This window comes from Artibeus jamaicensis, unplaced genomic scaffold, assembly GCF_021234435.1.
Source record: "Artibeus jamaicensis isolate MK-2021 breed Jamaican fruit bat unplaced genomic scaffold, CSHL_Jam_final contig_777, whole genome shotgun sequence".
NCBI lineage: Eukaryota > Metazoa > Chordata > Mammalia > Chiroptera > Phyllostomidae > Artibeus > Artibeus jamaicensis.
In genome coordinates, this window is record NW_026521966.1 from 2,038,135 (window position 1) to 2,053,925 (window position 15,791).

A 15,791-nucleotide genomic window follows, 5' to 3' on the forward strand; every position below is an offset into this window, starting at 1 on the left:
TATATTTCTATTCATATATTTCATTTTGCATGAGAGAACATTGGGAGCAATTTGGGTAGGTTTTAAACCCATACTTACTCTTTTTTTTTTTTTAAATTTTTTATTGATTATGCCATTACATTTGCTCTATTCCCCCCTCCCTTCCCCTCCACCCTGCATACCCCTCCCCCACCATTTCCCCCTTTAGTTCATGAACATGTGTCTCAAATTCTTTAGATTCTGTATTTCCCCTACTATTCTTACCCTCCCCCTATCTATTTTCTATCTACTGTCTGTACTACTTATTTTCTGTACCTTCTCCCCCCCTTCCCCTCCTCCCACTCCCCTGTTGCTAACCCTCCATGTGGTCTTCATTTCTATGGTTCTGCTCCTGATCTAGCTATCCTCTTAGTTTGCTTTTGTTTTAGGTGTGGTTCTTAATAACTGTGAGTTTGCTGTCCTTTCACTGTTCATCTTTTTTATCTTCTTTTTCTTAGGTAAGTCCCTTTAACATTTCATATAGTAAGGGCTTGGTGATGATGAACTCCTTGAATTTGGTCTTATCTGAGAAGCACTTTATCTGTCCTTCCATTCTAAATGAAAGTTTTGCTGGATAGAGCAATCTTGGATGTAGGTCTTTGGATTTCATGATTTGGAATACCTCTGTCCAGCCCCTTCTTGCCTCCATACTTACTCTTGAGTTTTTTTAAATCCTCACCCGAGGATATGTTTATTGATTTTAGAGAGAGAGGAAGGGGGAGAGAGAAAGAGAGAAAAACATCAATGTGAGAGAGAAACATCAATTGACTGCCTTGGGTACACGCCCCCATCCCTAACCAGGAACCAAACGCACAACCTTTTGGTGTGCTGATGAGCATGCTGACTGACTGAACCACATGCTCAGGGCCACTTTTGAATTTTTGAGCTACTTTTTAAAGAATCTGACTCTTGATATGGCAAAAAAAAAAAACCCTTAAAAGGTTATTTGGTACAGTCTGATGTTGAAATGCCCTCTATAACATTCCTGTCAAATGGTTGTCCAATGTTTGAACACTCCCAGTGATGGGAAATTCATCACCTCCAAAGCCACCTTCTTTGGGCTGCTGAGCTGGAAAGGCCTTTCTATAATTTCTGTCTATGGATACTAGTTTACATCTTGGGCCATACAGAATAAATCTGCTTTTTCCTATACATGAACAAGTTTAAGGTATTTTAAAACATTTGACCTTTATCCTCTAAGAATTCTCTTTTCCAGACTAAATATGTAGGTTCCTTCAACTCTTCATATGACAGCTGTAGAACGAAACTAAAATGGAGTCACTTATGTCAAAGACAACATAGAGATGGTCAACGCAGGCACATAAAGGAAACTTAACCTAACCTTACAGGAATTTACAGCTCTTCTCGGAAATTAGCAGAGGACACCAGCCAATCCCCAAACTCTAGATCTGTTTACATAATTTCTGGACTCCTTGTTTCCCTGATTCAACTACCCTGACCCAAATAAGAAAGAACACTAGGCAACGAATCAGCTGAAAAAGTCAAAGAAAAACTTCCCTCTTTATCCCCTCCTCTAACCCTGAGTTTCCTGGCATGTGGGTCGAAAGCCTTAAAGACAAACTCATCCTTCTGCTCTGTCTTACTCAGTGTGCAGAGCTTGGTTTTTGACATAGTAGCTCTAGCCTTCCATCATTATATCCTGCCTCCTCTTAATTTGTTTCAGTTTACCTCTAGTCCAAAATTGTGTGTAATAGTCCTGTACCAGAAGGGGACAATTATTTTAATGGAGTAAGTTTTATAGGACGACTTTTTAGCATCAAAATACCCTGAACAAGGACTTTTGATTGTAGCGGCACAATGGACTCAAGCATGGCCGTTAGCAGAGCCTGAGATGAACTGCCAAGGACAGGCAGAGTGGCAGGAGCCCGGGGCCAGCAGTGTAGAGGTGGGCTCCCTGTCAGGCGTGTGCCGCTGACCCCTTGAGACAGCCACATCCCCACTCTGGACCTCATTTTCTCCTTTGCAAAATGAGATGGGCACTATGTAACCCCAGAATTCCAGGGCTCTGGAGAGGTAGCTCAGTGGTTCCACAAATGTTTGACTTTTATTTCAAACCCTTTATTTTTAAAACTGTCATAAAAATATGTTCAGTCAAATGTGTCATGTATGCCCATTTAGCTCATTGGAGCCAACCACCATTTTGTAGACCTCAGACTAAAACCAGCTTGGTCATATTTTTATATTTTTCAACTACACCTAAAAGTATCTTTGGTTAGGAAGGGTTTATTCAGTAGAGCTTTTTTTAAATTCAGGCCTGTGTGTGTCTATTCATATGAAATTGTCCCAGTGAGGACATTTATGCTGCCTTTAATCAATGCCAGGCAAGGCTCAGGCTACCTGTTGGGACACTGTCTCTTGTCACAATGCAACAGTGAAATCACAAGAGAGCCAACTAGCTTTAGTGCTCCTTAAATTTAGGGTATTATTTGTCTGACATTTATAGTTATGACAAGGAATGAGAGATGTTCATTCTAAATTTGAAACTAAAATTTCTCACTAATTCTTATGAGCTCTAGAATCAGTTCTGGCTGGAGAATACATTAAATTTGCAACTCTGAAAAATTATATCCTTTGTACTACTTATCTGCAGGATTTTTTTATTATTATGCAGCTAACTTTCTTCAATAAAGAAAAATAATAGTGGTACTTCTGGTTAAGATGGTGGTGTAGGCAGACATGGCTCACCTCTTCGCACAGCCACATCAAAATCACAACTTAAATATAGAACAACCATCACTCAGAAACGTCAGAAATTGAGTTGAATCGAAGTCTGACAACTACAGAATTAAAGAAACCACATCCATCCAAACCGGTAGGAGGGGCACAGATGCAGAAGGGGCTGGTTCCATACCCATGTGTGATGGATGAAAATTCAGGAGGGATATCTTGAGAGCAAGGAGTCCCAACCCCACATGAGACCCCCACCCCATGGTCCCAGTGCCAGGAAAATAAATCCCCACAACTACTGACTCCAAAAAATAGTAGGCATTGACTTCTGTCCAAGATGGAGGTGTAGATAGACACACCGTGCCTCCTCTCACAACCACAATAAGGACAACAACAATTTAGAAACAAAATAACAACCAGAACTGACAAAAAATTGAACCGTATGGAAGTCAGACAGTCAAGAAGCTGAAATAGACACATTCATCCAGACCGGTAGGCGGAGCGGAGTTGAGCAGCTGAATGGAGAGGAGTCGCGGCACAGGAAGTGGTGACACCGGGTGTGCAAGACACCCTGGGCGCGCGAGACGGCACCAGGCAGACCCTGGGCACCCAGGCAGCAGCTGGCAGTCCCTTGGTGTGGAGTGGCAACGGGCAGACCCAGCAAGTCGACGATTGAGAAGTGGGGCACTGTATGCAAGGTAGCTGGCTGACTGGGCAGTTGTCCCACATTCACGCGCAGATAACTGGGAATCAAGACACATCTCACAACCCAGGGTCCCATCTCCGGGAAACAAAGCCCCAAACACCAATTGAAAACAATTGTGGGGGTTGAGGTGCAGGGAAAGACTCCCAGCCTCACAGGAGAGTTCGTTGGAGAGACGCACAGGGTCCTAGAACATACACAAGCCCACCCACCTGGGAATCAGCACCAGAAGGGCCCGATTTACTTGGGGGAAGAGGCAGAAGGGACTGAGATCTGACAGAGAGCAGAGCAAGTGCCATTGTTCCCTCTAGGACCCCACCCCCACATCACCAACATTAGCATTATAAGGGTGTAAGAAGGAGAACAGAAAGAGCAAGAAATTGGAAATCTATTGGAAAATATAATGAAAGAAAACTTTCCTAATTTGGTGAAGGAAATAGACATCCAAGTCCAGGAAGCACAGAGAGTCCCAAACAAGATGGATGCAAAGAGGCCCACTCTAAGATATATCATAATTAAAATGCCAAAGGTTAAAGATGAAGAAAGAATCTTAAAAGGAGCAAGAGAAAAGTAGTTACCTACAGGGGAGTTCCCGTAAGACTGTCAGCTGATTTATCAAAAGAAACTTTGCAGGCTAGAGGGATTGGCAGATAATATTCAAAGTCATGGAAAGCGGGGCCTACAGCCAAGATTACTATATTCGGCAAAGCTATCATTTAGAATCAAAGGACAGGTAAAGAACTTCGCAGACAAAAAAACCCTAAAGGAGTTCATCATCACCAAATCATTATTATATGAAATGTTAAAGGGACTTAGTTAAGAAAAGGAAGAAGATCAAAATGATAAACAATAAGCCCTGGCTGGTGTAGCTCAGTGGATTGAGCGCGGGCCTGCGAACCAGACAATCACGGTTCGATTCCCAGTCAGGGCACATGCCTGGGTTCAGGCCAGTTCCCAGGAGGGGACACAAGAGAGGCAACCATACTTTGATATTTCTCTCCCTCTCTCCTCCCCTTCTCCTCTAAAGATAAATGAATAAAAAATTTTTAAAAACTATGAACAATAAAGTGACAAAAATACATATCTATCAACAACTGAATCTAAAAAGCAAACTCAGCAAACCAGAAGAACAGAGACAGAATAATTATTGGGACAGGGTTTTGATGGTTTCCAGATGAGAGGAGGAATGGGGAATGGGTGAAGAGGTGAGGGGATTAAGAAGTACAAATAGGCAGTTACAGAATAGCCATGGGGATGTACAGTACCATACAGGAGGTGGAGCAGCCGGAGAACTTATACGCATGACCCATGGACATGAACATTTGTGGGGGTCGTCTGAGGGAGTGGGGGTGCTTGGTAGAGGGAGCACAAGGGGAAAAATCAGAACTACTGTAATAGCATAATCAATAGTGTCTAATTTTAATAAAAGAAAAATAACAGCCACTGAAGCTGGCACTGTACTATACATGGAATCCCAGCTCCCCCTCTGCTGATATGGGAAGCTTTGAAGAACCTTTGTTTACCCAAACCCCAAGCACCCTAGGAAGAGCAATAGGGCCCTCTGGGAAAAGCAAACAGCAGGATATTCACAAGGGCTAGGACTAGCACCCCCGAAGTTAGAACTAATTTCCACATTTAGCCTTTATCCTCTGCTTCTGCCACTGGGTATAGGGAGCCTTATAGCCAGAACTAACTTCCGCATTCCGCTTCTGTATCCCGCTTTGCTACGTAGACAGGAAGACCCCATAGGCTATATAAACCCCAAGAATCCTTTGTTCGGGGCTCAGAATTTGGAGACTGGCTCCTATGGGCCTGTGCACGTTAATAAACCTCGTACTCCAGAATCCCTCGGTGTCTGGTTGCTTCATTTTCCTGTAACACATCTTCTTTGCATTCTCTTGGCCAAAACCGGGATTTTAAGGACCGGGCTCCAGAGCTTGTAATCTCGCCGCTGTGCCCACCACGCGAGCACCGCACTCCCTCACGTGCTCACAAGAACAGGCTGTCATTTTCAAGGCAGTCCGAAGTGACAGTGTACAGTGTCAGAGGCCTGACTGAGCCCTTTCCTGAATCTGGCCAGGCATCTAGCCCGTATCTGCCTTCCAAAGTCTGCGGCTCAGACCATATCATGGCCATGCTGTGTCCTTCACCATGTTCTGTATGCGGGAAAGTGGGCTGCGTGGGCAAGCCCGTGAATGCCGCCCATCTGCCTGTGGGGGCTCTGCTGGAAGCTGCTCCCCACAGCCCACAACACCCTGGGCAGCCTTGATTACAGGCTCCCCTCCCCCAACAGCCGCGACTGCTGGGTCATGACAGAACCCCAGCGGTGCTTTGCCAATGCGACTCAAGAAAATGGTAACCGTCCCTCCTCTTCAAGATGGCAGCTTCATCTGGCACTATGTGGATTACAGGAAATAATGTGCACAAAGTGCTGTCACCTGGCAGGTGCCCAATACCTGTGTTATGTCCTTTTTCTTTCAGATGCTGGGGGTTTTAACATACTCAGAGGAACACTCATTTACAAGGCAGTATGTTGCATCAGACAAGTGAAACAAGCAGCATATACCACAGGACAGTGGTGCCGAACCAGAAATTCATATCAACATCAACTAAAAACTTAAAAAATATGTCTTAGACCTATTTGGTCAGAACCACCAGGGCAGTGCTGGGGCTTATGAATACACTATGTATCTATTTTCTATTTATGTTTTTTAATTTTTCATTTATTTTTTATTGATTATGCCATTACAGTTGTTCTATTCCCCCCTTCATTCCCCTCTACCCTACCCCCCGTCCCCACCATTACCCTCCTTTAGTTTATGACCATGTGTCTCAAGTTATTTAGATTCTATATTTCCCCTACTATTCTTACCCTCCCCCCATCTATTTTCTATCTACTGTCTATGCTACTTATTTTCTGTACCTTTTCCCCCTTTCTCTCCTCCCATTCCCCTGTTGCTAACCCTCCTTGAGATCTTCATTTCTATGTTTCCACTCCTGATCTGGCTGTCCTTTTAGTTTGCTTTTGTTTTAGGTGTGGTTGTTAATAACTGTGAGTTTGCTGTCCTTTCACTGTTCATTTTTTTTAACTTCTTTTTCTTAGATAAGTCCCTTTAACATTTCATTTAATAAGGGCTTGGTGATGATGAACTCCTTGAATTTGATCTTATCTGAGAAGCACTTTATCTGTCCTTCCATTCTAAATGAAAGATTTGCTGGATAGAGCAATCTTGGTTGTAGGTTTTTGGATTTCATGACTTGGAATACCTCTTTCCAGCCCCTTCTTGCCTGTAAGGTCTCTTTTGAGAAATCTGCTGACAGTCTGATGGGAACTCCTTTGTAGGTGACTGTCCCCTTAGCTCTTGCTGCTTCTAGGATTCTCTCCTTCATTTTAATCTTGGCTAATGTAATGATGATGTGCCTTGGTGTGTTTCTTCTTGGGCCCAACTTCTTTGGGACTCTCTGAGCTTCCTGGATTTCCTGGAAGTCTATTTCCTTTGCCAGATTGGGGAAATTCTCCTTTATTATTTGTTCAAATAAGTTTTCCACTGGTGGCTGTTCCTTTCCCCCTTCTGGTACCCCTATAATTCGGATGTTGGGGCATTTAAAGATGTCCTGGAGGTTCCTAAGACTCTCCTCATTTTTTTTAATTCTTGCTTCTTCAACTCTTTTCTGTTTGGCCATTATTTGCTTTCTTCTGGTCCACTCCATTGATTTGAGTCCCAGTTTCCTTTTCATCGTTATTGTTTTCTTGTGCAATTCCATTCATTTCAATTAGTTTCGCCTTCATATGTTTCTCTAATTTGTGGCTATAATCGACCAGTTCTGTGAGGATCCTGATCACCAGTGTTTTAAACTTTGCATCTGAGAGTTTTGCTATTTCTTCATCGCTTAGATTTATAGGCTCTGGGGCTTTGAGATCTTCTTGAGCCATTTTTGGTCTGTTCACGCCTATTAAATATGAGGAGCGGAGCCTTGGACTCTCAGGTCGCTGGGTTGTGATGCTGTATGTGGGGGCGTGGTCAGAGCGGGGAAATGGCGGCCCCCTCTGCTGTTTCGTACCACTGGGTGAGGAGCAGCGCCTTAGGTGGTTCACCAGGGCGGGGCCACTCAGAGTCGCTGGGTTATGACGATGTATGTGGAGGCAGGGTCAGAGCGGGGAAATGGCGGCGCCCTCTGTTGCCATCCGCCCCTGGGGTCCACTGGGTCCCGTCCAATCACCCACAACCTCGCCTGTCCACCCTCGCACGAATGCGCGACCAGTCAACCCACAGCCCTGCTCCCTCGCTGTTTCCCCTCGGCCGCTCGCTGGGTCACTCACCAGGTCCAGCCCTGCGCCTGGGTTCCGTGAGCCCAAGTCAGTCCGACCGAGTTTTCCTATGCAACCCCGCTCTGCCAGCTGCTGGTTTTGCCCCTCTTACCAGTCAGGCTGAAGAATTTGTTGTTATCAGACTTCCGAAAAGTTCAATTTTCTGTGTTCTGGCTGTGTTTTCTGTTGCTAATATTTAGTTGTCTCTAAACTTGGTTGTGTGAGGAAGCACGGTGTACCCACTTATGCCTCCATCTTGGCGGAAGTCTGTTTTCTATTTAAATAGGTAACATGCTGCAGATTTAAAATGTAAATAGTATGGAGTGAGAAGTAAATCTCTCTCCCACTCCCGATCTGCCCATTCCTCTCCCATGGGGCATTCATTTTTTTTAAAGATATGCCTTATTTATTTCAGCATTTTTTCTCTGTGTTCTTCAGATTGGATAATTTCTATTCTACCTTGATTTCATTGACTTTTTTTGTCATTTCCATTCTGCTTTAAGCTCATCCAGTGGTTTTGCATTTCTAATGTTGCATTTTTTTTACTTGTAGAATTTAACCATTTGGTTATTTGTTAATAATTTCCATTTCCCTCATGCTATTTCCAGTTTGCTCATTCATCTGAACAATTTTTCTTCACAACAATTTCTTATCCCATGATATGCTTCCCCTGCATGACAAAAATGTTTTTCCACTTCGATTTGTCAGATGGATTTCCTGTTTATCTAGAGAATGAAGAATTAGACCCAGTGATATTCACAGAAAAAAAGATTATTACAATCTCTTAAATCCATTTATTTACCTTACAAGCAATTTTGAATTTGTCTTTACTTAAAGAATTAATGTTTCATTTTGACTGTATCATGCATCTAATGTAACAAGAGCATGTCTTCTGTCAAGTGATTTGAATAAGAATATACCAAAACACACTGCCTTTTTCATATTTTTAATTGGAAATATGTTTTTTAATCCTCAGCCAAGGACATTTTTCATTGCCTTTTAGAGAGAGAGAAAAACATCAGTGCAAGAGAGAAACATCAACCAGTTCCCTTCTCATACGTGCCCTGACCGGGGATTGAACCTTCAACCTGTTATGTGCCCTGACCAGGAGTCCAACATGCTCCTTTTGGTCCTTGGGGCGATGCTACAACCAACTGAGCCACACCAGCCAGGACTAATTAGAAATATTTTTTAATCTGTCCCCATCTCCTCGTTGTGGAAGGTGTAGAACTTGCAGAGCATGACCTCAAGAGACCTGCCCAGCTCCCGGCGGCAGGAGCGAGGGCAAGAAAACGTTTGTGCCGCTGTGCCACAGTTGCTAGAATCAAGTCCGCCCTTGAGTCCATTCGTAAGAGAAAGCAACTCTCTCCCAGTCACTCACACACTGACTTAGGGGAAACACCTTCCTGCTGCAGAGGGAGGAGGACGCAGAACTTCTGCGAAAATGATGCCCGAGAAAACAATCTCTTTTTAAAGTTAATTGTAGGGAAATGCATAGCATATCACCAGTATATAGTATGTTATAGTCACTGAAAACTGCCCTTAAGATGAAATTAGGACAATACCGAGAAAAGCACCTGAAATAATATAACCATGCCATAATCTTTGCTTTTATTTTTAAGCAAACCAATGCCAAGAAAGTATTTATAAATATGATTACATTGAATTGTGTTTCCTAATGAAAATACCAGAATCTTCCAAGAAAAAAAAGCTTTTTTTCCTTAAGGGTATCTTTTTCTCATTTACATTTTGCATTTAACAGATTTCATGTACAGGACACTGTCCCACGGAGGCAGAGAATGTCCGGGTACAGCAGCAGCCTCCGTTCTAGTGAGGGGATCACGAAACACGTCAGCTAGATCTGAAGATGCAGTTTCCGGGAGGAGAAGACAGCGACGGACGCAGGTGCAGGCCGAGCCTCTGCTGAGGTTTGAGGGACCACCTGATCGCATGAGTTATGAAAGATATTGATAGATTAATATTGCATAGTAAAAATTAGATGTTAAAAAATCAATTGTGTTCAATATTAATTGTAAACTTGCTAATTGCATAAGTAGCGACTGTTTTCTAATGTCCGTTTTAAAATACAGTTTAGAATGATAAATATGTGTTTATGGTTTATCAATACCTATCTGCTGGCATTTACGTGGGCCAAGCAAAGTCAGATTAGGCCAAACCCTGGAAAACGTAAATATATTCATTCTCCTTTTATTCTATTGTCACAGCCTTGTGCCCCTTACCATAGTGTCCGCTGTGAGATCTCAGCAGACTCCATCGGGGCCTCTCCGAGTGTGGGAGGGCCTCCAACAACCTGCATCAAAACCCCCAGGTATATAGGTTCTTAGGCCCCATGACAAACCTGCTGAATCAGAACTTTAGCTGAAGACACTGTACCTGCAGCAGTGCCTGCTTTCCTACCCGTGGTCTTCCCTGGGTTTCACTTTTCACAGGAAACAGAACATAAATCTCAAATTGTCCTTGCACTTGGACCAGTTCCCTTTGTTGATCTGATCCAAGAATAGCTTTTTGTACTGCGACGGTGAGTCTATTGAATAGATCCCTTGTATTTTAGGAGGAGAAATTTAGTGCCTCCTTGCTCACCATCACCACTGGCCCTGGTAGCTCTGAGGATAATCCAGCTTGGATTTCACCCTGGAGGATCAACATTTCATAGAGCACATAAAGCCACTTGAAAGTCAAGAAGAGGCAGAGTGAAGTATGCGCCGGGCTCTTTCGGTGGTTGGTTTCTTGTGTTTGGCCTTTGGTCAGGCACAGCAGCTGAGGCTGCCGAATTGGAGGAGCAGCAACATTCAAGGGTCAAACCAGCTGCAAGGTGCTCCCTAGAGGGCAGAGCGAAGGCTGCTGACCCACCTCCCACGCCTGCCATGCTTAACGCCACACCTGGGATTGCAGAAGAGGGAAGATTTAGCCTCCATTCCCTTATGTTCAGTACCTGGGGACCTGCACATGAAACTGACGAAGATTAGCGGGAGGAAAAGCATACCATTTTCTGGATGTTAATGTTTTACACACATAGGAGCTTCACAAAAAAGAAGTGAAAACTCAAAGAAGCAACTAGACTTGAGGGCTTAAATACCATTCTAAGAAAGGGCACTAAATAGCGGGAAGGACAAAGGAAAGGGGATGTGGGTTTGGGGTGATAAATTGTGGGAATGTAACTAAGACATATATGGGTAAATTAATGGAAGATGAGGGTTATTACAGGAAGGGCTGTTTCTGCAGGTTCATCTTGGTGTGACATTGCCCCCCCCAAATCTCTTGGGGGGGAACTGACCCAAATCTCTTTGCTAGGGGGTCAGTCTCCTCCTAGCACTGAGGGTTCACCCTCCTCAAAAGAGAATGTACGCTCTGCTTGTAGGCAGGAAAGAGGAGGGCAGAGAACTTTTTCTGCATGCTTTTTTCTCTCAATTAGCAGCTCAAAATTATCCTATGTCGAAGTGGCATATGCCGGGGTACCATATTACCATCCCCTTGGGGTCATCCTGTATGCAGCTGGGGAGAAGCTGAACAGGAACTGGCACAAAAGGATGAGTTTAGGCAGTTTCTCTGAGTTCTAACTGCAGCCCTGTGCAGAGCAGTGGGCCTGTGCCCCGGGCAGCCTGCTCTGCCCACTGCACCAGAATTGCTGGGGGCTAATCTGAAAGCAGCTCTCTGACCTTGGAGGAACTGCAGGCACAGGACTGATGTGCCCACCAGGTAGAACTGCTCTGCCGGAAGATAGGATCTCAGATGGTGAAAATCAAGCTTCACTGTTCAATGGATTGAAAATAAAACAAGTAATTTTAAGAGTTTTGTGAAATACGTGGTTATGCTATATCTGCAAATAATTCTTATACTATGAACAGCAAATAACAAACGGGATGCTATTTGAAATCTAAACCGACCTAAATTCAAGGAAATCATTATATTCCACTAGGGGGCACTGTGGTAACAATCTAGCAACTGGTTTATAAAATAATAGACCAGCAAGAAGGGAGGGAGTTTGTGATTCATTTATAAATTTGTGATGAGAATTCTCTGAGCAGAAACAAAAATCAGATACCACTTTTACCATAAGGATTTTGTCTATATGACATAAAAACTACTCGGGCAGGTTTTTTTTTTTTTTAAGTTGAAATGACATTTTAAAAAATGCAAGTTGACTGACTTGAACAAAATGGAATGGCTTTCGGTTAGTTGCTATGTTGTTCTGTTGCTATGTGGTCCAGTAGAGGCTGCAAACAGAATCAAGGAGATCACATTTCCTCTGCCTCAGCCATTGGACAAGTTTCATACCCCTAGGAGTCCTCTCCTGCAATTGTGCCCAGCGTGGCAAAGTTTGTGTGAGGGTTTATATTGGGAAAGATAATAATGTTACAGCTTGTTTGTTGTGTTGTTGTTGTTTGGTTTTTTAAAATTTGTTTATTGTTTTTATAGAAAGAGAGAGGAAGGGAGAGAGAGAGAAGAACACCGATTTGTTGTACTGCTTGCTTACGCATTCATCGGTATGTGCCCTCACCAGGGAATACCCAGGCAGGGCTTTTTTTTTTTTTTAGAGAGAGAGGGTGAGGGAGGGAGAGAAACATCAATCGGTTGCCTCTCACACACACTCCAACTAGGGACTAGCCCGCAACCCAGGCATGTGCCCTGACAGGGAATCAAACTGGCAACCTTTCGCTATGTGGGAAAACACCCAACCCACTGAGCCACACTGGTCAGGGCATGTGAGTGATCTCTTTAATCCCCATGGCAGCCCTATGAGTTAGGTCCTACTATTATTTATTATAATAATTAGACAGATGAGGAAACTAAGGCCCATAAAGGATTTCCTGCGTGCCCATGGACATGGCTAATCAATGGTGGAGTTGGGATTCAAATTCAGGTAGATCAGATCTAGATCCTAAGTCTGAACTATTTCTAGGCAATTAATGGCAAAGATGGAACCAAAACCCAGGTCTCTTAGCTGCAAATTAACAAGTGACTTTACTGTTAACAAAGATGCGTATGGGCAGGAACGGGTAGAAGAAAACTTTAGAAGAGGGCCAAGGGGAAAGACAAAAGGACTGTGTTTGCAAAGAGACAGATTCATGCCAAGAAATACGAATATCCCAGGCTGAGCTGGGATGTCTCATCCAGATGCTCAGATGCTCTGGCATCTATGCAAAGTGCCAGAGCAGCCGAGACCAGAGAAATTTCCCCACTGCCCCACCCCCCCAAGTCCACAGGGCCCCGAGAGGCACGGACTGGTGGACTTCCCAGGAGACGCCCTCTGAAGACTGCTTCCTGTTTCAGGCAGAGAAGAGGAGAATCAGAAGTTCAGCTTAGCCCCCAGAGCCCTTAGTCACGTACATCCCCAACCGCCACCACTTGAGTGCTTACGTGCCCCGCACTGCACTAAGCGGTTCCCTTACCCTAGCTCACAGAATCTTCATAACAACTCCATGAGGGGAGTACACGTCCACCACCTGGGAATTTAACGTGCTGACCCTGCGTGTAAGGCACGTGTGGATTATGAGCCAGAATGTACATCCTGTGTACAAATTGGATACTTCAACCAGCGCCCCCCTATCTTTGAGCCGTACAGCCAATTTTGTTATTAAAAGGCAACCCACTTCTGAGGAAGGATAGAAGGTTGCTTACTCCCCCCTTCAAAATCCCACTCAAATGTTAGGAAAGTTTATATACATGGAGAGAGAGAGAGAATGTAGCTAAGAGAATTCCAGACATATTTAGAAGGTGGAGAGAATGGAAGCTGATTTGGTGGAACTGGGGATCACTACCAGGGTCCTGCTGGCAAGAAGACCAACAAGCAGATGGGGACTGGCCTTGGAGGACTCTAAGTTCTGAGGACTCAGAGACGTAAGGTCTATAGCTAGCAGAAATGAGGCCTGGCACTAAAATCCGGGGCAGGGGAAGCCTGTGGGGGGGGGGCACCTTCCTTCTTCTGCTTTTGTGAGTTAGCAGGCAGCACAGGCAGCTGACCCAAGCCCTCTCCACTCACCCATCATGCCCCACCCACTGCCAGCAGATCCAGAGTTCTCTCTGGATAACTGAATGGCTCCGAAGAACTCGGAATTCTGGCATTTTAGAGTTCCACCCTAACTGAAAAGCCAGTTTGCTGACCGATCATCTCATAGTGAAGCCTTCCCATGGACAAGCCCCACACACCCCCTCCAGCTTCCATTCATCTTTTCAGTGAATCGGGCTTAGACAAGAATAAGCAGCCCACAGTCACCAAGTATTTCAGGAACTCGTTCAACCTGCAAGATGGAGACCCAAACAAAACAAGACAAAAAGCATCTAGAGGATACAGAGATGATTCGGGAAAAAACTGTGGAAAGAAAAATCCTTGAAATAATCTATTCACAGAAGTAAAATAAGATAGCATGTCCATGAAACAAGTTGGATTGTTCTTTTTAAAGGGATTAATGAGAAAACAAGAACAAGATGTTGGAAATATTTTTAAAGGAGAGTAAGCATAAAATACTTGCTTAAAGGGAAGTTTGAGAGATAAAGTAGAACGAAAAGACAAAGAAACTTAAAAATAATAATAATTGAGGAAAAACGAGAATGAGACCCAGTCCGGGGAGTCCAGTTGCCAACTCACAGGACTCCTATAAGAGAAAACAGGAGAAAAAGAAATGGAAGGGAGGAAATTCTAGTAAAAACAACACCATTTTCCAGAACCGAAGGACATGAGTCTCTAGTTTGAAAGGTCCTACTAAGTACCTGACGCAGGGAATAAAGACTCCCACCAAGATTTTTCATCAGATTTTAGAATGCCCTAAATAAAGAAAAGATTTCCAAAGCCTCCAGAGAGAAAAAACCCCACAAAAGATCAAAATGGCATTAGACTTGTGAATAACCATACGCCGTTTCGAAAATAACAGAGCAATGCCTTTGAATTCCTGTGTGAGAGTGGTTTTCAGAGCAGGCTGTTCGTAACCAGGTGAATTCAGATGGTCAGTGAAGTGTGGAAGTGGAATAGACCATTTCAGACAGGTGAGGACTCAAATTTTACCTCACCTGCGTATCTTCTCTTTAATAGCTGCTGCGGGATGCACACCAGCCGCATGAGGACGTCACATGAGGGAGAAGATGTGGAACTGGGAGTCGTGGGATTTACAACAGGAAGGTGGTGAAGGAGATGCCAGGAAAACAGCTGAGGGGGGACCACAGCCCAGAGGGGAGCGGGGAGCAGCAGGCCCCAGGAGGGCGGCACCAAGGAACAAAAGGAAATGACCTGTTTGGGGAGGTAGAAATAGTATCTGGAAGGTTGAAGCACTTGGAGGAACAAATTAGCAGGCGGTATACAGAATGCCAAACAGATAAAAAACAAAAATTACTCAGTTCCAGGAAATACATGAAGCAAATTATTTTTTTTGTAGTAAGTAATACTTACAAAAAGCAATGATTAATTCTAGGAAATAAACTCATGCAAAGGACCCAATGTACAAGTGAGCCTAATGCATTCGAGGACCAGAAAGGAAAGTGAGGCTGGCGCAGAACTGGGGAGGGGAGGAGACAAGGAAAGGCTGTCGGAGAGGGAAGAGGGGCCAGGATACGCAGGGCCTGGGACCGCTGTGGGGACTCTGCTTTCCCTCTGAGTGGGATGGGAGCCGCTGCTTAGGGCTTTGCACCAAGGAGGAATGGGATCTCGCCTGTGGGTCAGCAGGACAATTCTGCCTGTTGTGTTGAGAATAAACCATGGGGAAGGGGAGAGGAAGAAGCAGGTGCTATTGCAGTTAGAAGGGCCATTGCAGCGATCAAAGTGAAAGACAGCAATGCTGGCCCGTGAGGAAGACAGAGGCTCGGACTGGGGTACCAGCATTGGAAGTGGAACAGGTGGTTGGATTCTGGGTAGACTTTGAAGGCAGAGCCAAGACATTTCTTGACATATTGAATGTGAGGTATAAAAGAAAGAGAGGAGTGCAAAATGCTCTAAGATTTCTGTTCTAAGCAACCTGAAGTATGAAGTCATGGTCAAGTGAGATGGGGAGCCTGCCATTAAAGCAGTCATCCCCCTATCCATCGCCTAACCTGCCCAGCTCAGGGCATAAAACGGCAGCAATC